Below are 12722 nucleotides of genomic sequence, written 5' to 3'. Positions count from 1 at the left end.
TAACCTTTTATTACCCCATATCCCACCGCTACAGGGGAGTGGGAAGAGAGTGGCCAAGTGCCAGAATATCTGGGGTAGCTGGGGGCAGATGTTTTTAGCCAGGGGGGTCCAATAACCATGGTCCCTCTCTAGGCTATTAATATCTGCCCTCAGTCACTGGCTTTACCACTCTGGTGGAGAAAATTGCGCGGGAGCCAACGCCAATTTTTTTTCATGATTTAACCCTTTATTTTAACAGCTAGAGCCACCAAATTTTACACAAAGACACTTCTAACATTAGTAGTGAGGAATATGTAATAAAATAAGGGATATGAAATGGATTACTGTATGTAAACCATGTCTAACATCCTGTCGGGTTTGTGAAGGAGATAGCAAAAGCTGGCAATTGAATTACCGGCTTCTCTGCTATCTAGCGCTGCATTAAATATAAATATATATATACCGTATATATATATATATATATATATATATATATATAGGTGTCTCACTGACATATATATATGTATATATATCCTATCTTTTCTATTCTAATCTGTCAGTGTGATTTTACTGTACACAGCACTGATTTGCCGGCTTTTCAAAGGACACCGGTGCGTCAAAATCGGACAGCAATACGGATGTCATACGGATGTTGCGATAAAAAAATCGCATGACACTCGCATGACAATCGCATGATTTACCTCCATTTTTCAGTCCGTAATCAGACCGTTTTTTTTTTCTCTCAAGTGGAAATGAGCCCTAAGGCAGAAAAATGCATTTATGGTTGGCACACAGCTATCTCATCTATTTGATTAACCGAAGGCCATCTCACCTTTACGGTCAGCCAAAGGCTATCTCACCTATACAGTCAGCCGGCGACTATTACATGTGTATGGTCAGGAGGTGGCTATATCACCTATACGGTCACCTGGCGATTATTACATGTGTATGGTCAGGAGGCGGCTATATCACCTATACGGTCACCTGGCGATTATTACATGTGTATGGTCAGAAGGCGGCTATCTCACCTATATGGTCAGCAGGCGACTATTACATGTGTATGGTCAGGAGGTGGCTATATCACCTATACGATCAGCAGGCGACTATTACATGTGTATGGTCAGGAGGTGGCTATATCACCTATATGGTCAGCCGGCGACTATTACATTTTTATGGTCAGGAGGTGGCTATATCACCTATATGGTCAGCAGGCGACTATTACATGTGTATGGTTAGGTGGCTATATCACCTACATGGTCAGCCGGCGACTATTACATGTGTATGGTCAGGAGGCGGCTATATCACCTATACAGTCAGCAGGCGACTATTACATATGTATAGTCAGAAGGCGGCTATCTCACCTATATGGTCAGCAGGCGACTATTACATGTGTATGGTCAGGAGGCGGCTATCTCACCTATATGGTCAGCAGGCGACTATTACATGTGTATGGTCAGGAGGTGGCTATATCACCTATACGGTCAGCAGGCGACTATTACATGTGTATGGTCAGGAGGTGGCTATATCACCTATATGGTCAGCAGGCTACTATTACATGTGTATGGTCAGGAGGCGGCTATATCACCTATATGGTCAGCAGGCTACTATTACATGTATATGGTCAGAAGGTGGCCATATCACCTATATGGTCAGCAGGCGACTATTACATGTGTATGGTCAGAAGGAGGCTATCTCACCTATATGGTCAGCAGGCGACTATTACATGTGTATGGTCAGGAGGCGGCTATCTCACCTATATGGTCAGCAGGCGACTATTACATGTGTATGGTCAGGAGGTGGCTATATCACCTATACGGTCAGCAGGCGACTATTACATGTGTATGGTCAGGAGGTGGCTATATCACCTATACGGTCAGCAGGCTACTATTACATGTGTATGGTCAGGAGGCGGCTATATCACCTATATGGTCAGCAGGCTACTATTACATGTGTATGGTCAGGAGGTGGCTATATCACCTATATGGTCAGCAGGCGACTATTACATGTGTATGGTCAGGAGGTGGCTATATCACCTATATGGTCACCTGGCGACTATTACATGTGTATGGTCAGGAGGTGGCTATATCACCTATACAGTCAGCAGGCGACTATTACATGTGTATGGTCAGAAGGCGGCTATCTCACCTATACGGTCAGCAGGCGACTATTACATGTGTATGGTCAGGAGGCGGCTATATCACCTATATGGTCAGCAGGCTACTATTACATGTGTATGGTCAGGAGGCGGCTATATCACCTATATGGTCAGCAGGCTACTATTACATGTGTATGGTCAGAAGGTGGCCATATCACCTATATGGTCAGCAGGCGACTATTACATGTGTATGGTCAGAAGGAGGCTATCTCACCTATACGGTCAGCAGGCTACTATTACATGTGTATGGTCAGAAGGTGGCCATATCACCTATATGGTCAGCAGGCGACTATTACATGTGTATGGTCAGAAGGAGGCTATCTCACCTATATGGTCAGCAGGCGACTATTACATGTGTATGGTCAGGAGGCGGCTATCTCACCTATATGGTCAGCAGGCGACTATTACATGTGTATGGTCAGGAGGTGGCTATATCACCTATACGGTCAGCAGGCGACTATTACATGTGTATGGTCAGGAGGTGGCTATATCACCTATACGGTCAGCAGGCTACTATTACATGTGTATGGTCAGGAGGCGGCTATATCACCTATATGGTCAGCAGGCTACTATTACATGTGTATGGTCAGGAGGTGGCTATATCACCTATATGGTCAGCAGGCGACTATTACATGTGTATGGTCAGGAGGTGGCTATATCACCTATACGGTCAGCAGGCTACTATTACATGTGTATGGTCAGGAGGTGGCTATATCACCTATATGGTCACCTGGCGACTATTACATGTGTATGGTCAGGAGGTGGCTATATCACCTATACAGTCAGCAGGCGACTATTACATGTGTATGGTCAGAAGGCGGCTATCTCACCTATACGGTCAGCAGGCGACTATTACATGTGTATGGTCAGGAGGTGGCTATATCACCTATACGGTCAGCAGGCGACTATTACATGTGTATGGTCAGGAGGAGGCTATATCACCTATACGGTCAGCCGGCAACTATTACATGTGTATGGTCAGAAGGTGGCTATATCACCTATATGGTCAGCAGGCAACTATCACATGAGCACAGTCAGGAGGCGGCTGTATCACCCATACGATCAGCTGGCGGCTATCTCATCTGTACGGTCAGCAGGCGACTATCACATGTGTATAGTCAGGAGGCGACTATATCACCTATAGGGTCAGCTGGTGGCTCTCATCTGTATGTTCAGCAGGCGACTATTAACACCTGTACGATGAGCTGGCAGCTGTCTCACCTGTACAGTCACAGGCAGCTATCTCATGTGTGGTCAGTGGGCAGCTATCTCACTTGTACGGTCAGGTGGTGGCTAGCTCACCTGTACGGTCAGTTGATGACTGTCTCACCTGAAAGGTCAGTTGATGACTGTCATTTATACGGCCAGTTGATAGCTATCTTAAGGTGCTTTCACAATGCGCTCAGGCACCCGCTTGTGTCCAGTCCCTCTGCAAAATGGAATTCGGGCATATTTGCCGATGGGGCCATAGACTTATAATGGCGCAACAGAGCAAACATGAGCTCTGTCATGCATCACTTTTGGGAGTGTTCGCCTCCAGTGGGTCAAGTAAGTGTTCGCCTCCAGTAAGGTCACCAGGCACATGCCTAATCTGTATTATCAGCAGGTGGCTATCTCATCTGTACAGTCAGCAGGATCTCACCTGTATGGTCAGCAGGATATCACCTGTACGGTCAGCAGGCAGCTATATAAACTATACAGTTATCAGGCAGCTATCTCACCTGTACAGTCAGCAGGTGCCTATGTCAGATGCACAGTCAGCTGGTGGCTAACTCACATGTACGGTTAGCTGGCGGCCATCTCACCTGTATAATCAGTTGATGGTTGTCTCACCTGTACAGCCAGTTGATGGCTAGCTTTCTTGTATTGTCAGTTGATGGCTCTCTCACTTGTACGGTCAGCAAGTGGCTACCTCACCTGTTCGGTCACCAGGATCTCATCTGTACAGTCAGCAGGCACCTATCTCACCTGTACAGCAGCAGTATCTCACATTTACGATTAACAGGTGGCTGTCTCACTGTGCGGTCAGTTAATTGCTATCTCATTCGTATGGTCAGTTGATGGCTATGTTATTTGGTCAGTTTATGACTATCTCACCAGTACAGTCAGTTGGTAGCTATATCCCTTGTACGATCAGTTGTTAACTAGCTTACCTGTACGATCAGTTTATGACTAGCAATTTATACGGCCAGTTGATAGCTATCTTAAGCTGCTTTTACATTATGTTCAGGGACCTGTTCCTTGGCCCCTTCAGGGCTTGCATCTAGCCCCCCTGCAAAATGCAATTTGGGTATACAGTATTCGTCGATGGTGCATAGACTATAATGTTGACGACAGAGCAAACTTGCATTCTGTCGTGCATAATTTTTGGGAATGTGCGCCTAATGGAGGCGGACACTCAGACGTAGTAGACTGGGTCTGAGTGTCCGTCTCCAGTAGGCGTATACGCCCAAAAATGATGCACATCAGAGGACACGTTCGCTCTGTCAGCACCATTATATTCTAAGGCCACATCGACACATACGTCTGAATCCCATTTTGGGGATTATTCTGAATAAGTGCCTAAACGCAATGTGAAACAACCCTTACCTGTATGGTCAGTTGATGGCTATTTCACCTGTACGGTCAGTTGATGGCAGTCTCAAGTTTATGACCAGCTGGTGACTATCTTACATGTATGGTCAGTTGATGGCTGTCTCAAATGAACAGTCAATTAGTGGCTAACTCACCTGTACGATCAGTTGATGGCTGTCTCACCTGTAAGGTCAAGTGATGACTGTATCACCAGTAAGGTCAATTGGTGGTTGTCTCACTTGTAAGGTCAGCTGATGGCTGTCTCAGCTGTACAGTCAGTTGATGGCTGTCTCAGCTGTACAGTCAGCTGATGGCTGTCTCAGCTGTACAGTCAGTTGATGGCTGTCTCAGCTGTAGTCAGCTGATGGCTGTCTCAGCTGTACTGTCAGTTGATGGCTGTCTCAGCTGTGCGGTCAGTTGATGGCTGCCTCAGCTGTGCGGTCAGTTGATGGCTGCCTCAGCTGTACAGTAAGTGGATGGCTATCTCACTTATAAGTTCAGCTAACAGCTAAAGTTATCTAATACTCCAGTTCTAGACCAACAGGTATATTTCCCTAAAATCTGCAATCAGCGCAAAATTAAATTTAGTTTTGAAAAGAATATGGGGGATATTATTCCATGCCAATCAATTGTATCATATTTGGTCGGAGAATATAAACCTCCTTCAAATTGTGAAGCTGAGACAGGACACCTGGCACAGCAGATAGTCCAGCTTCAAAAGCTCCAAGTAGAAAAAAATCAGACCCCTAGCAGTCTAGCAGGGACCAAGGCCTTTCTGGCAGAACAAACTCCTGTTGGGACTTGTCAGGGATACAATATTTGTCAGGACTTTCTTAATCCCACAAATCACTGATATCACAGGCCAGGAAGGTCATGAGTACCACCCGCTGTGATCTTTGGTGTTAGAATCTGTTTAGTTTGTTACTGTCCGACATTTTCTTGTGGTGTTCTGGCTGCTGGTCTTTTTCCTCTGGTTCTGGGTTTGTCTTGGGTCAGGTGTTTGTTTCACTCTTTATTAACCAGCACCTGCCTTCCAGTCCTTGCTGGACAACAGTGTTTATCTGCTTGAGCTCTAGCTTGGTGCTTTGCTTAGTGTTCTGTGTGTTTTATTTATGCAGTACTGGTACCTCTGGTTCTGCTAGCCTTAGTTTCTGTTTTCTATTGGTTTCTGCAGCCTTCGCTGTGTTTTCCACTAGGAGGTGACCCATTTTTGTACCCAGCCCTTAGTTCTTTTAGGGTACCCCTTCCCCTTATCTATAGGTCTTCATTTGAGATTAACCTAGGATCATTGGTGGGGCTATTCGCAAGTCATAGTGCAGGGTCCGTTTTCCCCCTTCTACCTTAGTCCTATGTTGCAGATCCGTAACATTTGGAGCGCCCAGCTCTCTGCTGCCCCTATCATCTGGACAATTACATGATTGGCAGACGATCAACGGAGAAGGCCGCAGGCTGTTCACACCACTAGTCTGGCAATTGGAACATTAACTGTGAGCATACGACATCTACACCTCCAGATTCCAACATATGGAATATGTGTACACACTCGGATATGGTCACAGCCAACTCTCAGATAACCCCAGACTACTTTCCGCTACCACTAATCTGTTTCGGTCATGTTAACGGTAACTATCACTTCAAGGCGTAGTTTACAGATCAAAAGGAATAGAACTATTACATTTTATGTTTAATCCAAAGGGAGGCAGTGATTATAAGCAATATACAAAGATTTTACAAGGGGGACAAAACAATACAGAATAAACAGTTACAGAAAATAAAAAGGATTAACAGGAGAACTTAATACACCGATCACAGAGACAATGCAGTTCAGCGGAAGGAGAACGCTTCAATTTAGCTGTCGATGAACAGGGCCCCTGCATACATACACACACCATTTGTAGCTCTCTGCACGAATGCTGATAATTGGGATTGATCTTTTATCAGACCCTGAGTCCCACCCACACACCCCTCTAGGATGACCTCACAAGGGCCCGGTTGTGGGCTGGACTCAGCCCTTCAGAATTTTAGGAAATCACAATTTATTTAATAACTCCTCTCAGAAAGTCTAGACTGATGTCATCTTTTCTATTGGGATTTTAGCTATGATTAGAGACCAAACATGGCTTATCTGCTGGTGGTTATATGGCCCCTATGGATTTGGGGACTTTTGGTGGGGGTTATAATTCTGAGAAAAATATGGGTATTTTGCCCAGTTATCCTGGGGTGCGTCCAGTTGCGCATTACAGCACCGGTAAGGTTAACCCTTATTCTTTCTGTCTAATACCTATGTTATAACTTTGTACCTACACGGTGGCATGTGAGACGGAGCTATTATGAACTGTGGACATTATCATGCATTAACCATTGGGACAGAACTTGTGTTGTCCTCCCCCTAGAGGTCTTGTGGGGATATGTTTGGACACACTATTGGATAGGGTTATTTACCTCATATATTTTTGGTCCTTTTCGTTGGACGTTCATTTTTATATGGTGCTGTATGTTGCTCATTGGTGTCCTTTACCATCATATATATATATATTTTTTTTAAAATTGTTTGTCAATATACGTGTGATTGTATTAATAAAGATTTGTCATAAGTTTTTCTACCATAAAACTCCTATGTTTCTCCTTTGGTAGTATATTGTAATGGAGTGGTATACAGGTAGCTAGGTGATGGCGCTTGGCTTACTGATTAATATGAGTCTGGGCATTTTTGTATTGACCTGGTGCCAACAATGTACGTTTCATTAATATTGGATTGGATGTATGGAAAATCCAATATTCCATATTTTCTCCCGGAGCCACACTGTCTGCTCTCTCACTGTACTGCGGTTACCATAGCTAGTTGTAAAGGGTGTCAGATGTTCTTTGATCCATTTCAGACCCTAATAAGACCTTTCCTGTCTCTCTTGGTGGACAATACACATCCTCTTCAGTTATCTGGACATAAAGCGGAATCCTCACATTTTAATTCATCTGTTTCACATCTCTGTCACTGCCATTTTACATAAAGGCATCTACCATTGTCTCCTCAATACCCGATTGATGAAAGAAAAAAGGGAGAGGGGACATGAGGGACCTCAAGGATTTTTTATATTTTCTATGACAGGAGCCATGGTTCTTTTCCTGAAATGCTGTGGCCTTTTTTCTCCATACAGACCTTTGATTATTGTGGCCAAAGAAATCTGTTTTAACCTTATCCATCCACAGGACATGTCGCCAAAATGCATCAGGCTTAACCCCTTAAGCCCCGAGGGTGGTTTGCACGTTAATGACCGGGCCAATTTTTACAATTCTGACCACTGTCCCTTTATGAGGCTATAACTCTAAAACGCTTCAACGGATCTTGGCGATTCTGACATTGTTTTCTCGTGACATATTGTACTTCATGATAGTGGTAAAATTTATTCGATATAACTTGCGTTTATTTGTGAAAAAAAAATGGAAATTTGGTGAAAATTTTGAAAATTTCGCAATTTTCCAACTTTGAATTTTTATGCCCTTAAATCACAGAGATATGTCACGCAAAATAATTAATAAGTAACATTTCCCACATGTCTACTTTACATCAGCACAATTTTGGAACCAACATTTTTTTTGTTAGGGAGTTATAAGGGTTAAAAGTTGACCATAAATTTCTCATTTTTACAACACCATTTTTTTTTAGGGACCACATCTCATTTGAAGTCATTTTGAGGGGTCTATATGATAGAAAATACCCAAGTGTGACACCATTCTAAAAACTGCACCTCTCAAGGTGCTCAAAACCACATTCAAGAAGTTTATTAACCCTTCAGGTGTTTCACAGGAATTTTTGGAATGTTTAAATAAAAATGAACATTTAACTTTTTTTCACACAAAATTTATTTCAGCTCCAATTTGTTTTATTTTACCAAGGGTAACAGGAGAAAATGGACCCCAAAAGTTGTTGTACAATTTGTCCTGAGTACGCTGATACCACATATGTGGGGGTAAACCACTGTTTGGGCACATGGCAGAGCTTGGAAGGGAAGGAGCGCCATTTTACTTTTCAATGCAAAATTGACTGGAATTGAGATGGGACGCCATGTTGCGTTTGGAGAGCCCCTGATGTGCCTAAACATTGAAACCCCCCACAAGTGACACCATTTTGGAAAGTAGAACCCCTAAGGAACTTATCTAGATGTGTGGTGAGCACTTTGACCCACCAAGTGCTTCACAGAAGTTTATAATGCAGAGCCGTAAAAATAAAAAATCATATTTTTTCACACAAATGATGTTTTCGCCCCCAATTTTTTATTTTCCCAAGGGTAAGAGAAGAAATTGGACCCTAAAAGTTGTTGTGCAATTTGTCCTGAATACGCTGATACCCCATATGTGGGGGTAAACGACTGTTTGGGCGCATAGCAGAGCTCGTAAGGGAAGGAGCGCCATTTTACTTTTCAATGCAAAATTGACTGGAATTAAGATGGGACGCCATGTTGCGTTTGGAGAGCCCCTGATGTGCCTATACATTGAAACCCCCCACAAGTGACACCATTTTGGAAAGTAGACCCCTTAAGGAACTTATCTAGATGTGTGGTGAGCACTTTGACCCAACAAGTGCTTCACAGAAGTTTATAATGCAGAGCCGTAAAAATAAAAAATCATATTTTTTCACAAAAATTATCTTTTCGCCCCCAATTTTTTATTTTCCCAAGGGTAAGAGAAGAAATTGGACCCTAAAAGTTGTTGTGCAATTTGTCCTGAATACGCTGATACCCCATATGTGGGGGTAAACGACTGTTTGGGTGCATGACAGAGCTCGGAAGGGAAGGAGTGCCGTTTGACTTTTCAATGCAAAATTGACTGGAGTTGAGATGGGACACCATGTCGCATTTGGAGAGCCCCTGATGTGCCTAAACATTAAAACCCCCCACAAGTGACACCATTTTGGAAAGTAGACCCCCTAAGGAACTTATCTAGATGTGTTTTGAGAGCTTTGAACCCCCAAGTGTTTCACTACAGTTTATAACGCAGAGCCGTGAAAATAAAAATTCTTTTTTTTTTCACAAAAATTATTTTTTTAGCCCCCAGTTTTGTATTTTCACAAGGGTAACAGGATAAATTGGACCCTAAAAGTTGTTGTCCAATTTGTCCTGAGTACGCTGATACCCCATATGTGGGGGGGAACCACTGTTTGGACGTATGGCAGAGCTCGGAAGGGAAGGAGCACCATTTGGAATGCAGACTTAGATGGATTGGTCTACAGGCGTCACGTTGCATTTGCAGAGCCCCTGATGTACCCAAACAGTACAAACCCCCCACAAGTGACCCCATATTGGAAACTAGACCTCCCAAGGAACTTATCTAGATGTGTTGTGAGAACTTTGAACCCATAAGTGTTTCACTACAGTTTACAACGCAGAGCCGTGAAAATAAAAAATCCTTTTTTTCCCACAAAAATGATTTTTAGCCCCCCAAATTTTAATTTTCCCAATGATAACAAGAGAACTTCGACCCCAAAAGTTGTCCAATTTGTCCCGAGTACGCTGATACCCCATATGTTGGGGTAAACCCGTTTGGGCGCACGGGAGAGCGCGTCAGGGAAGGAGCACTGTTTTACTTTTTCAACGCAGAATTGGCTGGAATTGAGATCGGACGCCATGTCGCGTTTGGAGAGCCCCTAATGTGCCTAAACAGTGGAAACTCCCCAATTCTACCTGAAACCCTAATCCAAACACACCCCTAACCCTAATCCCAACTGTAACCCTAACCACACCCCTAACCCTGACACACCCCTAACTCTAATCCCAACCCTAATCCCAACCGTAAATGTAATCCAAACCCTAACCCTAACTTTAGCCCCAACCCTAACCCTAACTTTAGCCCCAACCCTAACTTTAGCTCCCACCCTAGCCCTAACCCTAACCCTAGCCCTAAGCCTAGCTCTAACCCTAACCCTAGCCCTAATCCTAGCCCTAACCCTAGCCCTAACCCTAGCCCTAAGCCTAACCCTAGCCCTAATGGGAAGATGGAAATAAATACATTTTTTTAATTTTTTTATTTTTCGCTAACTAAGGGGGTGATGAAGGGGGGTTTGATTTACTTTTATAGCGGGTTTTTTAGCGGATTTTTATGATTGGCAGCCATCACACACTGAAAGGCGCTTTTTATTGCAAAAAATATTTTTTGCGTTACCACATTTTGAGAGCTATTATTTTTCCATATTTTGGTCCACAGAGTCATAAGAGGTCTTGTTTTTTGCGGGACGAGTTGACGTTTTTATTGGTAACATTTTCGGACACGTGACAGTTTTTGATCACTTTTTATTCCGATTTTTGTGAGGCAGAATGACCAAAAACCAGCTAGTCATGAATTTCTTTTGGGGGAGGTGTTTATACCGTTCCACGTTTGGTAAAATTGATAAAGCAGTTTTATTCTTCAGGTCAGTACAATTACAGCGATACTTCATTTATATCATTTTTTTATGTTTTGGCGCTTTTATACGATAAAAGCTATTTTATAGAAAAAATAATTATTTTGGCATCGCTTTATTCTGAGGACTATAACTTTTTTATTTTTTTGCTTATGATGCTGTATGGTGGCTCGTTTTTTGCGGGACAAGATGACGTTTTCAGCGGTACCATGGTTATTTATATCCGTCTTTTTGATCGCGTGTTATTCCACTTTTTGTTCGGCAGTATGATAATAAAGCGTTGTTTTTTGGCTCGTTTTTTTTTTTTCTTACGGTGTTCACTGAAGGGGTTAACTAGTGGGACAGTTTTATAGGTTGGGTCATTACGGACGCGGCGATACTAAATATGTGTACTTTTATTGTTTTTTTTTGTTTTTTTAGATAAAGAAATGTATTTATGGGAATAATATATATTTTTTCTTTATTTAGGAATTTTTTTTTTTTTTTACACATGTGGGGGGACATCACAGATCGCTGATCTGACAGTTTGCACAGCACTCTGTCAGATCGGCGATCTTACTTTCATCGGAGCAGGCTGTTCTGCAGCCTGCTCCAGACCCGGAAGTACTCCCTACAGGACCCGGATGCAGCCCCGCGGCCATTTTGGATCCGGGGCCTGCAGGGAGGAGACGCTCGGTACAAGGTGAGTACATCACCTTGTACCGATCGTCTCAGGGAAGCACGCAGGGAGCCCCCTCCCTGCGCGATGCTTCCCTGTAACGCCGGTACACAGCGATCATGTTTGATCGCGGTGTGCCGGGGGCGGTCCGTGACCGCTCCTGGCACATAGTGCCGGATGTCAGCTGCGATAGTCAGCTGACACCCGGCCGCAATCGTCCGCGCTCCCCCCGTGAGCGTGGCCGATCGGCTATGACGTACTATCCCGTCACTGGGAATTAAGTCCCAGGTCACCTTGACGGGATAGTACGTCATATGGGATTAAGGGGTTAATTAGATGTTCTTTTGCATACTTCTGTCGCTGAATTTTATGGTGAGGACGCAGGAGAGGTTTTCTTCCAATGACTCTTCCATGAAGGCCACATTTGCGCAGGTCTCTCAGAACAGTAGAATAATGTGTAACACTGCGCCCAGACTGATTGGCGCAAGTGGGGATTGTGGCCCCACTGTGCCACAAACCAGACTTACCCTAGAGCGGTGTGACTAAGCAGCTACCTTGGTGTTCACTGGAGCCTCTAGTGGTAAGGTTAGGCTTGTGCGGAAGGCAGCTGCCAGGTACCACACAAGGATGGCGTCTGGCAGAATCAGCTGACCCCACAGGGGTACCAGACACTAACAATAGGTGCAGGCGAGTACTGTAGATAGCTGATGTATAGACTGGCAAGTACTGGCGGGCATGGGTGATGTACAGGCGGGCACGGCTGACACTCTAGAAAGCAGGCTGGAACGGCTGACACTCAGGCAGGCGGGCACGGTTGACACTGGCAGGAAGGCGGGCACGGCTGACACTCTGGCAGGCGGGCATGGCTGACACTCTGGCAGGCAGGCGGGCACGGCTGACACTCTGGCAGGCACAGTTCAGACTGGAGGGACAGGAACTGTTTCAGGACGGACTGGAACACT

At 44.3% G+C, this 12722-nt stretch overlaps 1 protein-coding gene across 2 annotated transcripts in view; it reads right to left on the bottom strand.

The window, feature by feature from the left end:
- Positions 1-12722, bottom strand: part of SYCE2 (synaptonemal complex central element protein 2) — a 35581-nt gene that overhangs the window by 8218 nt on the left and 14641 nt on the right. The gene's annotated exons all lie outside the window — the stretch shown is intronic.

The sequence above is a fragment of the Ranitomeya variabilis genome, chromosome 5, assembly GCF_051348905.1.
Source record: "Ranitomeya variabilis isolate aRanVar5 chromosome 5, aRanVar5.hap1, whole genome shotgun sequence".
Taxonomy (NCBI): Eukaryota; Metazoa; Chordata; class Amphibia; order Anura; family Dendrobatidae; genus Ranitomeya; species Ranitomeya variabilis.
This window is presented reverse-complemented; position numbering and strand designations above follow the sequence as displayed.